At 41.5% G+C, this 11,103-nt stretch overlaps 1 pseudogene; it reads right to left on the reverse strand.

The window, feature by feature from the left end:
* Window positions 1-10,234, reverse strand: part of LOC121946978 — a 30,247-nt pseudogene extending 20,013 nt beyond the window's left edge.
* Window positions 10,235-11,103: the final 869 nt, after the last annotated feature.

Here is an 11,103-nt window from a genome sequence, read left to right on the forward strand (position 1 = left end):
TTAGGTAATTTTATTGTATTTTTTACAGATTTCTTGCTAGGTCCATTTCTTCCGTAGCTGATGACCTTCTTCCCATGTTTTTGAATAACATAAAGCCAACTTCCCCAAAAGGTTAAATAAATAATTTGATTGTATTTCCATCTTTGCAGAGCAAGTTTTGTGTGAAAGGGTTTAAATGTCCATCCCATATACTGTAGATGCCAGTTCCAAATATAAGCCTGTTGAGTTAAGCAATTTAAGCAAATAATAGCCTAGTCTCTTAAATGAAGTTTTATGGTACGTATATGTTAACCCCTGGGAGGGATTACGTCTAACTTTACTTTGTGCATTTCATGTTTTTATATCTCTTCTAGCTTGTTAATTATTATGAAAAAAGAAACGATACATGTACATCACACCTGCTTCTGCTCGTAGATGCATGCATGCACACACAGGCATAAAATGCACAGGAAAGAGACATATAGTGTCTGTATAAAGCATACAGATGAAATTAGTACATGCACACACGATCAGCTGCACTTTTACACCTGTGGTAAACGAGTATCTGGGGACACCCATGGCTCCATGAGGAATAATTCATTCACATAAAAATGTAATAAACAAGATATTGTTTTGTGGGAAATTAGATAATATGCAACAATGTCTTTTCTTATCCCACATATTTTCCAGGGAGGGAGACTTAATAAAGGGCTGTCCATGCTGTCAGTTAGAGCTGAGATTTCTATTGACTTACTGAGTAATTTGACAGCAATATGTTGATTATGTTACACAGCTCACTTGTAATAACCCAAGTTTACATGAATACAAGCTTGTGTATATAAGTTTATTATAAACACAAGCTTGTATGCAAACACAATAAAGCCAATAGCAATGTGGCCCGGCGCTGCACTTTGCTGTGAAAAGGCTAATACAAACATCATTCTCTCAAATAACCCCGCCTTCGCTTTGCTCTGCCACCTCTCTCTCTCCTTTCTCTTTCCCTTACCTGTTCTTAGCTCTCTGTTTCTTTTCTGCCTCACTCAGACCGCCCTCCCCACCCACCGCTCTATCTGCTCCTTCTTTCCCCTCTTTCCTCTTTTTCTCCGTCTCTGTGAGAGTACACAGCCTGGGGCTGACTGGATGTGAGGAGACAGCATCACTAATACTGGCTATAAATACACCCTTGTAGTACAGTACAGAGAGCCACCCAGCCACGGCATGCACCCTCCAAAACACAGCGCATGACACACACACAAACACACACTGCTGTTGTCATGTGAAAATCTTGTAAAGCCTACCTTGGTCATGCTCTTTTTTTTTTTACTTTAATTAAGGCATTCTGTGCTCTTCTATTGGCTCTAAGAAACTCTGCATGGACTGTCATAAAGCTCCAAACAAGGGTGGATTTCATCAACATCAGAAGTGTTTTTGAGAACATAAGTCAAGTCAATTCAAGTCAATTTTTTTGTAAAGCCCATTTACAGCATATGACATCCCTCTGCCTTTAGACCCTCAATGTAAACATATGCAGAAATGCATTCAGTGAGAGTCTATGGCTGGATGACTGTGCAGAGCAGCTGCACACATTCATGCATGAGTGCACTTGTGCTATCTTACAGGCATTCATGCATGCAGGTAAGTGCATAACAGAGGTGCAATAAAGGGCACAGACAAACACACATGGACACACAGACACACACACACACACACACACGCATGCACGCACGCACGCACAGACACACAGACACACAGACTCACACATACACACACACACACACACACGCACTTGAAGATTCTAGAGCGACTTACCTTTCATCTGGGATTCATATTCGGCCAGACTCCCCTTCTCCCTCCTCAGCTTTCCATGTGATGTCATCATCTTTGACCTCTTGAATCCCGTCCGTCACTGAGACCTTCCTTTCCGAACCCTGATTCTTCTCTTAGCCTCTCAGTCTCGCCTCCTGGAACCTCTCGACCTCAGTTCCTGCTCTGGCTCTGTAGTCTGTGACCTTCCACCCCTGACCCCTTGGCCTTGCTGCTCTACAGCTGCATGCAGCGCATCGGCATCAGTGTCGATTGGCTGGGCTCTGTGGGGATGTCACTCGGTCGATGTGGTCATGGAATCCCTTCAGTTTCCGATATGAATGCTGATCCATAGGGGAACTGGCCTGAGCAGCAGACAGAGAGAAAAGGAAGAGAGGATAGCGGTTAGAAAGAAGTGGATATGGATGACAAGACAGCTGAAAAGGGAGATTAACTGAGACCAGAATAAGAAAATGAGAGAGCCAGAGGACAAATGAGGCCAGGGCGACAAGACAGAAAGGGACAGTGACACTAGAGAAGGGAGATTTAATAGGAGGGACAGCGAGGGGGGGGGGGGGGGGGGGGGGGGGCAGAGCGCAGAATGGACAGTAAGAGGGCAAAGTGATGAGGATGTAAGGGCGGAAGGATGGAGGATGGGGGATGGGAGGATGAGAGGTGATGAGTAACAGCAGTAATGAAGGATGTTCAAGGCCTTGAGGTCCGGGTTTGGCAACATCCATAAAGGCAATGGTCAAACACACTAGATAATGTCAAAAGTTATTCGTTTTTCTACACATACTTTACCAAGTTTAACGAGATTCTAAAAGTTAAAGGGTCAAAGGTAAAAATCGAGAGTCAGGGTATGTAAACACTCTTTGGAGACCCTGTGATCTACTTTGGGTCTTGATTCACTGTTAATTTTATTAACAATTTCTCACATTTGCTTTGCGTGTTGCTATTGTTGTTTACACATATTAAAAGAAAAAGTCCACCAATTTCAAACAACACAGTCAGTTTACTTTTGACTTTTTATCCAAAAAGGTTGTACAATGTCTTTGCAGCTCTGGAAAAGTTTTGACAGCAGGGAGACAAAGTGGTATAAAATAATTTGCACTATGAGATACACGACAGTACTGATTACAGTACACAAATGCAGTGTTTGTGGTTACCTTGGTGTTTCCAGCTGTTGCTAGACAGCATACTTTTAAAAAATTCTCCTTGTAATACTCGTTGAGTTTCTGCATATTCACAGAATATTGTCTTTGATATGGCTCCTTGTGTTTTGGGGCATATTGCAACCCACACCCACAAACCCAATCACCCTGGGAGTTGTAGTTTTAATTTACATTTCTATACAGCCTGTATCTTCAACTTTTTTCAGGCCCAAAATAGCACCTCCCGCTTCTCAACACTGTTAGGCTTTAAATGCAAAACATGAGTAATTCATTTTGAGAGTCAGTTTAAAAGACATGGCTGTTTACCAAGCAGGGAAGATTTCATGAAAGGTGCACTGTGATGCATTGTGGGAAGTATAAGATCAAGCACTTGTGAAACAAAACTAGTGGCTAAAAATGCAATATCTCAGCCTGTGCTGTGTAGATTTTGACAATTTCTGTTTTTTTTCTTTTCAGCCTCACGCAAGTCTTCTAACTTAACGGATGTGTAATACAAAGTTACTAGAGTAGCCGTTTAAAGGCAGATTTTGGCTAGTTTTAAATAAGTCTAAAATTGATAGATGCTGTTGTATAAGAAACTTTAGAAGACAATGGAAATCTACTTCTGAACTGTGAGTTTCATAGACATTAAAATCAAAGCTTGTTTATACGTAAGAACTTAACTGAATTAGTCCTACATGACTTTATGCTTACACTGCATTAGACACAGGCATTTCCACTGATGTTTATTAGTCAGCATAAACTGTACTGAGAAGATGAGTTCACAATCATTGTCACTCATTGCACACACACACGCACACACACACAGAGGCAACTTCACTTCCCACATCCTGTGTCAGTTTCTCAACAGGTTTCAGCACTCAGCTATAAGTGCCAACGTGTACTGCTTTCACTGGAAACATTGTTCCTCAATCCGCCCCAAACAATAACTTGAGTTTTGGTTAAAACCCAAAACTAAAGCCAAATGTAAATAGAGAAACACACTCACTCTAACAATAACCAAATGGTCAGAGTATATTAGGCTAGTGTCATCTAATATTGACCTGGTTTCATGTGGTTATCTGTAAGCCACAACACTAAGTAAGTCATGTAGCACCTTTTACAACATGCTGTTTCTAAGCATTTCACAAACATATGTACACACAGTTAAAATAAATGAGCGAAACAATTAATTAATCAAGATTAAATAAATTACAATATGGAACACTGTCCATTAAGAGACATACAAGACTAAAACAGACAAATAAAAACATAACACGAGGAGCTGCTCTATTGGAAGGCATGCCTTTAAAAGTGGGTTTTTCGTAGCCCCCTAAAACAGCCGAAGGACTCAGCAAATCTGATGGACTGAGGAAGATTGTTCCAGAGTGACTACGATAACAGGCCAAGATATGAGGATCAGAGTGGTCGAGAAGTAGAATAAAGAACAAGGAGACCTGCAGTTTGAAGCAGTTGTAAATGATATAGAGCAGCTTACTGAGGCAAGTGTAAAGGGAATTACAATATTCCAAAAGAAGGAAAATGAAAGTGTGTATTACTAACTCAAGTTGCTTGGGAGACAACCAACATTTTATTTTTGCAATATTTCTTAACTGAAGGAAACAGGACTGCACAAGCTCAGTGACATGATGGTCAAAAGACATGTGCATGTTAAAGGTGATAACGACAGGTTTGATGTTAGAGTGCAGTGAACCAATACACTCAGTGCAGATGTAAAGCTATCAGAACCAATTACAAGAATTTTGTTTCTCTGGATTTAACCCTTGGACACCTGAGCAAATTGTCCTCATCCTCAAGAACAATATAAGAAAGAGATGTGTAACTTAAAAAGAAATTACCCAACCCCCCCACCCCCACCCCCCAAAAAAGAAAAGCAAAAATTAAAAAACAAAGATAAGAATGACTTAGAAAAAAATAGAAAAATATATATTTTTTACACAACATATCTTAAATAAATAATAACAACAGTTATAAATACAATTTTCCTATTTTCTTTTGTTAACGGTTTAATATAGGCATATATGTTTTCTCTCTCTGTTTTTTCTTTTTCGTCTCATTTTTTGTCACCTTTAATGTCTTGCAATTTGTGAGACATTTCTTGCCAAGTTGCTCATTGCCTTTTTTTCCCCATATTTTCAAACTAAATCAAGCCAATGTGTCAAAGATTTGAATGCTTGTGAAAGGTGTCTGAACACAACACAAGAGAACTGAGGTCGATCTAGGTTTCAAAGGGTTAAGTGGAGAAATTTAAGAGACATCCAGTGTTTTGTGGTAGCTAGGTGATCATACAGGGAGGACAGTTAATTTGGGTTATTGGGCTCAGTGGAGAAACAGATCTAGAGTATCATCAGATCTAGAGTATCATCTACATTTGTGGGAAAACTTCATGTTATTCTTGATTGTTCAAAAATGTTGCATTTATCTGTGTCAAAATAACTAAAGCCTATTACTCATAACCAAAAAAAGACTGCTGTCATTCTCATTTCCTCTTCCAAAACTGTTAGTGGATGTGAAGCAGACACACTCTTCAGTGACGGTTTCTGAAAGAAATGGAGACTAAATGGAGAAGTGCAGCAGAGAGATTTTTTTACGAAAATGAGACTGTGAGGGCCCCGAGACCTCAGAGGCTCCGGAGGCCTTCATCAGCGTGCGACCTTAATCTGCTCAGAACAAAGCGAATGTAAATGATCTGGGAAAGAGAAGAGGGGGTTGTGAGAGATCCAGCAGAGGACCAGGGAGAGAACGCCACTGACTGAGGGGGGAGAAGCAAAAAGGGCAGTGGGGGCAGAGAGATGGAGGTTGTCTTGGAACAGTGTTTCATACTTAAAGTCAAGGTCATTGTAAGAAGGAGGTCATGTGGTGCACACAGTGAATATAAAGTAGACTGAAGACAAGAGAGGTGGACATGTGGTACAGTATGATAGATCCTTATTACTACTAAGCAGATTTTTTTCTAATTTCTTCTGAAGAAAAAAAAATGAAGGACTAAGCAGAAGTAATACAAGCGGGATATTGTGTCTGATGTTTTGACTGATACAGCACGGGGATTTCCTGACAACACTAAGAGCCAACCGCACTGTGCTACATTGACCCCGTTTACTGTACAGAACATCATCTCCTGTTGTATCCAATGTATCCAAAATTCTTACAGCTGCGTTGCCTCTCAGCAGCTGTAGAAAATGGTCCCAGTTCACCGCAAAAGTGGGACGAGGCCAAACCATTGCTAATGCAGAGTAAAATGTCAAAAACAACACACATGGGCGTCAACGGGACACTCAGCCAAATGATCTCACTTCCTGAAAAGTTGATCTTTTGGGAAATATGAGGTTGCAGCTGAACTGTAACAGCATGCACAGAGGTGTTAAAAATCATTCATATCAGCGCAGTATGAACACAGATAAGCACTAAATGTTAAAAGGGTGCACAAAGTGGGTCAAACAGGATCTTATGCTAATGTGTGCTACAGCTGTATGTTCACCGCTTTGAACACAAGTCAGGTGGAGTCAGGTGTGACACTCGTCTGTCTGACGGACTGATTGGAGAGGCTCTTACAGACACAAACATGATTAGGAGAAGACACGTGTTGCAATTTATGATGCATAAGGAAGCTGGGGGGATAAACAGTGGGAAGAGTATAATGTAATACAATAGACTAGATACACAAAATTGCTTTAAACCATAATCAGACATACTACAAAATAAAAGCATTAAAGAATGATGTATGTGCACTGTGTTATCTTTCTGAGCAGGGTCTACTGTAGGTGTAGCACCGACATGAAGCGTAATGGAATTAGCTCCAATAATCAGCAGCAGACAGGAGCTGCGCTGTCACAGCTTACAGCAGCTTTTGTTGTACAGACCTTTTCATGACCTGAAGTTGTTTCAGCAGGAGACGAAAGCATGATTCAGTTTGCAAAAGAGCTTCAGCATTTGTCGATAGTTTCCCTTTTTTAAATTATGTAACTTAGATGGATGTTAAGTGTCAAATGAAGGGAGAACTCCAAAGTGTACAAGAATAACCTCAATGTTTAGCAGAAAGGGACTAATGAGAAATGCTATAGAGTTGCATCATTTGTAATCCAGTGTTCTTTGAGTCCGACAGATACTAGCGATTCAAAATCAGGATATCTTGGCGTGTGCTGCATTAATGTTGACATTTCTTTTTAAAATCTGTCTAATGTCAGAACCCCAACTTTATGAAAGAGCAAAACTAAATCGCTGCAGTCGCCCTTTAAAGCAAGCCTACGTAACTTTAACTGAACAGCAGCCACTGTAGTCACTGTAATAATGCTATGTGCTATAGGCCTAACTCAGTGTAACAGTAGGACAAGTTGAGACGAGTCACATACTGAGTAAACTGACTACTTACAAAGCAATGTTTATGTCAAGTTTGCTATCATTAGCCATCGTAACCTATTAGTCATTCCAGACCAAGTAAGACTGCATCCATAAATGTACAAAGAGATGTGGATACAGCATTTGAGTCAAGACCCATTCATTCTTTTGAAAGTTAGCCCATAGAGCAAGCGTAGCATGGTATAAATACTGAGAAATAAAATATTTTACTTTATCACTTTAAGATAAAACATACACAACCAATGAGATTCTAAGCGCACTCTTTCCCACATTCATGCTGCTGCAAAACAAGATGAACCCCTGGAAGCTAAACTGACATGTCAGCTCATTCATTGGCTGCTAGATTGCAAAGCGAATCTAAAAGCAGCACATACAGCCAACCTGCCTGCACTACAACAGGTAGAGCACCCTCACACTGGCTCTGGCCCCAGGTTTCATTTAGAACGTGTCATGAGATTTAGGCCGATGCAAGATTAGCTATGCAAAGTAACGAAAATCCAAATTCATCATATGTCTGACAAAGTTTGATTCTTGCCAGAGTCCCTCTTGCACTCTTCTATATCTCCTCCCGACTGCTGCTGCTTGTGCAGCTGCTGCCATAGCAAACAGGAAACCATATCATAGTACGCTGCCACAGGTTTTTACTCTCGCACCATCTGTAGAGAATTACTATGTACCTGCAAATCTCACAGAAAGTTTTCAGCATCAGCTTAATCCCGGCTCTCATCGCTGCCAAAACACACAGCGCAGGGACGGTTAGTTTCAAGGTGGCAGTTGAGAACTGCACATAATGCATGACAGAGAAGAAAGTGCAGCCAATGACCAATGACTTATGACATTTACAATAAAAGGGTGGAAATTAATAGTCTTTGGCAATGCAGCTTGGTGAGGATATTTTACACACAGTGTAAGGTGCCTTTCAGATTTTGGCAGGGTACCTAATTGCAAAAGCACTGAGGGCAGTTTTGTATCAGACCGGGTTGCAAAATTAAAGCCAAAGGGTTTCCACTGCAGCTACAGTATATTTCTAAAGTCATGCCATGGTCTGGTTTTATGTAGAAGATCTTTTACAGGTAATGTTTGTGGAATGCATACCTGTGCATCCTGGCAGAGAGCATGAATTAAAAAGTGCACTGAAAAACTGTTTCATACAGTCGGGCACTGTGAGCGCCACGAAGCAGTCAGGTTGGCCACATCCGCTCCTCAGGCCCTTCTGAAACCTAAACTTCTTCAGTAGAAACTTTCACTGGAACTCTGGATGACAGTGCTCTTTAGAGGTCAGTTTAGATTTGGTTAGACTGCCAATTTTAATCAGAGTTTTTTTTCTGTACTGCAGGTTGTATAAGTGAACTGATACATGAGCTCAAAAAACTGTTCTGATGTACAATTTTGAGGTACTTATACTCAGCAGTGTAACAGAGTGCCCCAGTAATGAGTCCTAACCGGAAATGAGTTAGCACTAAAGCACTCCTAAATCTCTCGTTTTAAAGTCATTGGGTTTTTTGAAAAGGCTTTTGGTTAAATGCCTGAAATAATGTCTGGGGGGGGCTTGTCTTGCTGAACAAAACGTGTAAGTATCGTAAAAGTTTGTTTGCAACAGAGCTTATTTTTTTCAATGATCCAAAATGCAATGGCAAAATGCCATTGCATTTTTCTGACTAGATTCTGACTAGATCAGAATCAGCATTACTTTCTGCACCTTATGCATGAGCACCGAAAATGCACATGAAACACATCATTTGTCACTTATCCCTCACTGGTACAAAGAGCATTCTGCATGCTTTGTTTTGCATTTAACTTAAGATATGCATAAAACAACTGGTTTCTAAGGTGTTTTGATATTCACTCAAGGCAAGGTGATCAACCATTATGCTGTTCGAGGTCAGAGATTTACATCTTCCTTTTCTGGGGACAATTTTTTAAACACTATATCAGCCTATAAGCATGCATGTCTCTGATCAAAATCAGAATCTTTGCACACCCATACTGTATGTTTAAGAAAAATGCACCTAAAGCTGAAACTGAACAATGTTAGTCAAACTTCAACTCACCAAATTAAAACCCTACAAGAGGTTTTAATGCCACAATTTCCCAGGCAAAGCTGCTCTGCCACATTACCAACACAATCTTTGCTGTTGCACTGTAAACCAACAGCACAAAGGAACTGCCACTTTGTAGATGCATCTGAGAGGGCTCTTTGAGCCATTTGCTTTTCTTCATTATATAATAACAGAACGTGAATTAGCTGTCAGTGGTGTAGGTGATAAGCTGAGCTGGGGGGAATTAAGGTCCCCCCAGCTCTGATGGCACAGGGGTGTTGAGTTATATTTACAATGGCCGTAAATCACCCCATATGGTCAAGGCACTGTAGCAGTGCTCCACACAATGGCCACATAAACACCTCAGCATAATTACACACGCGCATGTAAACACACACACACACACACACAGAGCATCAACACTGCAAATGGTGCACACATATTACATAATTGATACCCCCCAACAGCCAGTAGCCTACATCCATTTGTCCACTTAGGAACCCCCAAGTGAATACATTGTGCCTTTAAAACACTAAACTATATATAAACACACAGACATATTCACTTTAGTCACGCATGAACACAAGCATGCATGCACTTTTACACACACACACACACACACACACACACACACACACACACACACACAGAGAGTGTATAGTATATATAAACACACAGGTTGCTATTGGTTTCATGGGCAGTATGACAGCCGTACATACCTCACTTTGTGGTCCTCTGCTGTCTCTTTCTATCTGTTCCTCAGCTCTCCTCCTCTCTTCTCATCCCTCGCTCTCTCTATCACACACAAACACAGAGCAGTGTGTTTGAATCTGACAGATTTCTCTCAGCTCAGTACCCTCCTCCCTCTCTCTCTTTCTCTCTCTCTCTCTCATTTCTCAGGCACACACACTCTCAAAAGCAGCCCTCCCTCCTTTCTTTCTTCCCTCTCCTGCCAAATATGCCAAATAGCCTCTCCCCCCTCCCTCGCGCCAGAGCCTCTTCTCTCCTCCCATTCCCTCCCTCTCTCCCTCTCTTGCCTTGTGAAGCAGTGCGAAAGCCACAACCCAAGCCACGCCCCACGCTCGCTCCTCTCCTCTGGGCGGCTATAAATACCGCTGCTGCTATGAATATACTGCCTTTCTCCCTCAGCATCCCTCGCTCACGCTCTCTCACTCTCCCCCCCTCCATCCATCTATCCATCCATCCCTCTCCTGCACTGCCCTCCCTCTCCCGCTCTCCATCCCTTCCTCTCTCTCTCTCGAATTGTTTTTCTGATGACCTTGTATTATTCGCCCTCACCACGCCATCACATGACAGCATCCTTTCCGTTAAGCTCGTGCAGGATTTCCACACACACGCATGCATGCGTCAAGAAAGCATGTCCTCAAGCAGCTGCATTCACACACACAAAAGGAGCCACAGACTTGCATAAACGTGGCCGTAGACGACAAGGTTTCACACTACCCCTGTCGCCTGTGCTTCCTGTCTGTTACGCCGGATGCGGTGGATTTTTTTCTCCCCTCTTGACTGCTGAGGAAAAACACACTGCGATTGAGAGATCGCATTGTACTTCATTTACTCCTCCTCTGCAAATAATCCAACTTGCATCACTAATTCTATCTGAGCAACAATGAGTCACTCTGTACATAGTTAGTATTAATGGATGTCCTCGCAAAATGCAACGACTCTACAATCAATCTATTGTATAAAAAGCTGAATAAAAGATGAGTGAATGAGTGTGTTCCTCTCAG

This window comes from Plectropomus leopardus, chromosome 8, assembly GCF_008729295.1.
Source record: "Plectropomus leopardus isolate mb chromosome 8, YSFRI_Pleo_2.0, whole genome shotgun sequence".
Classification (NCBI taxonomy): Eukaryota; Metazoa; Chordata; class Actinopteri; order Perciformes; family Serranidae; genus Plectropomus; species Plectropomus leopardus.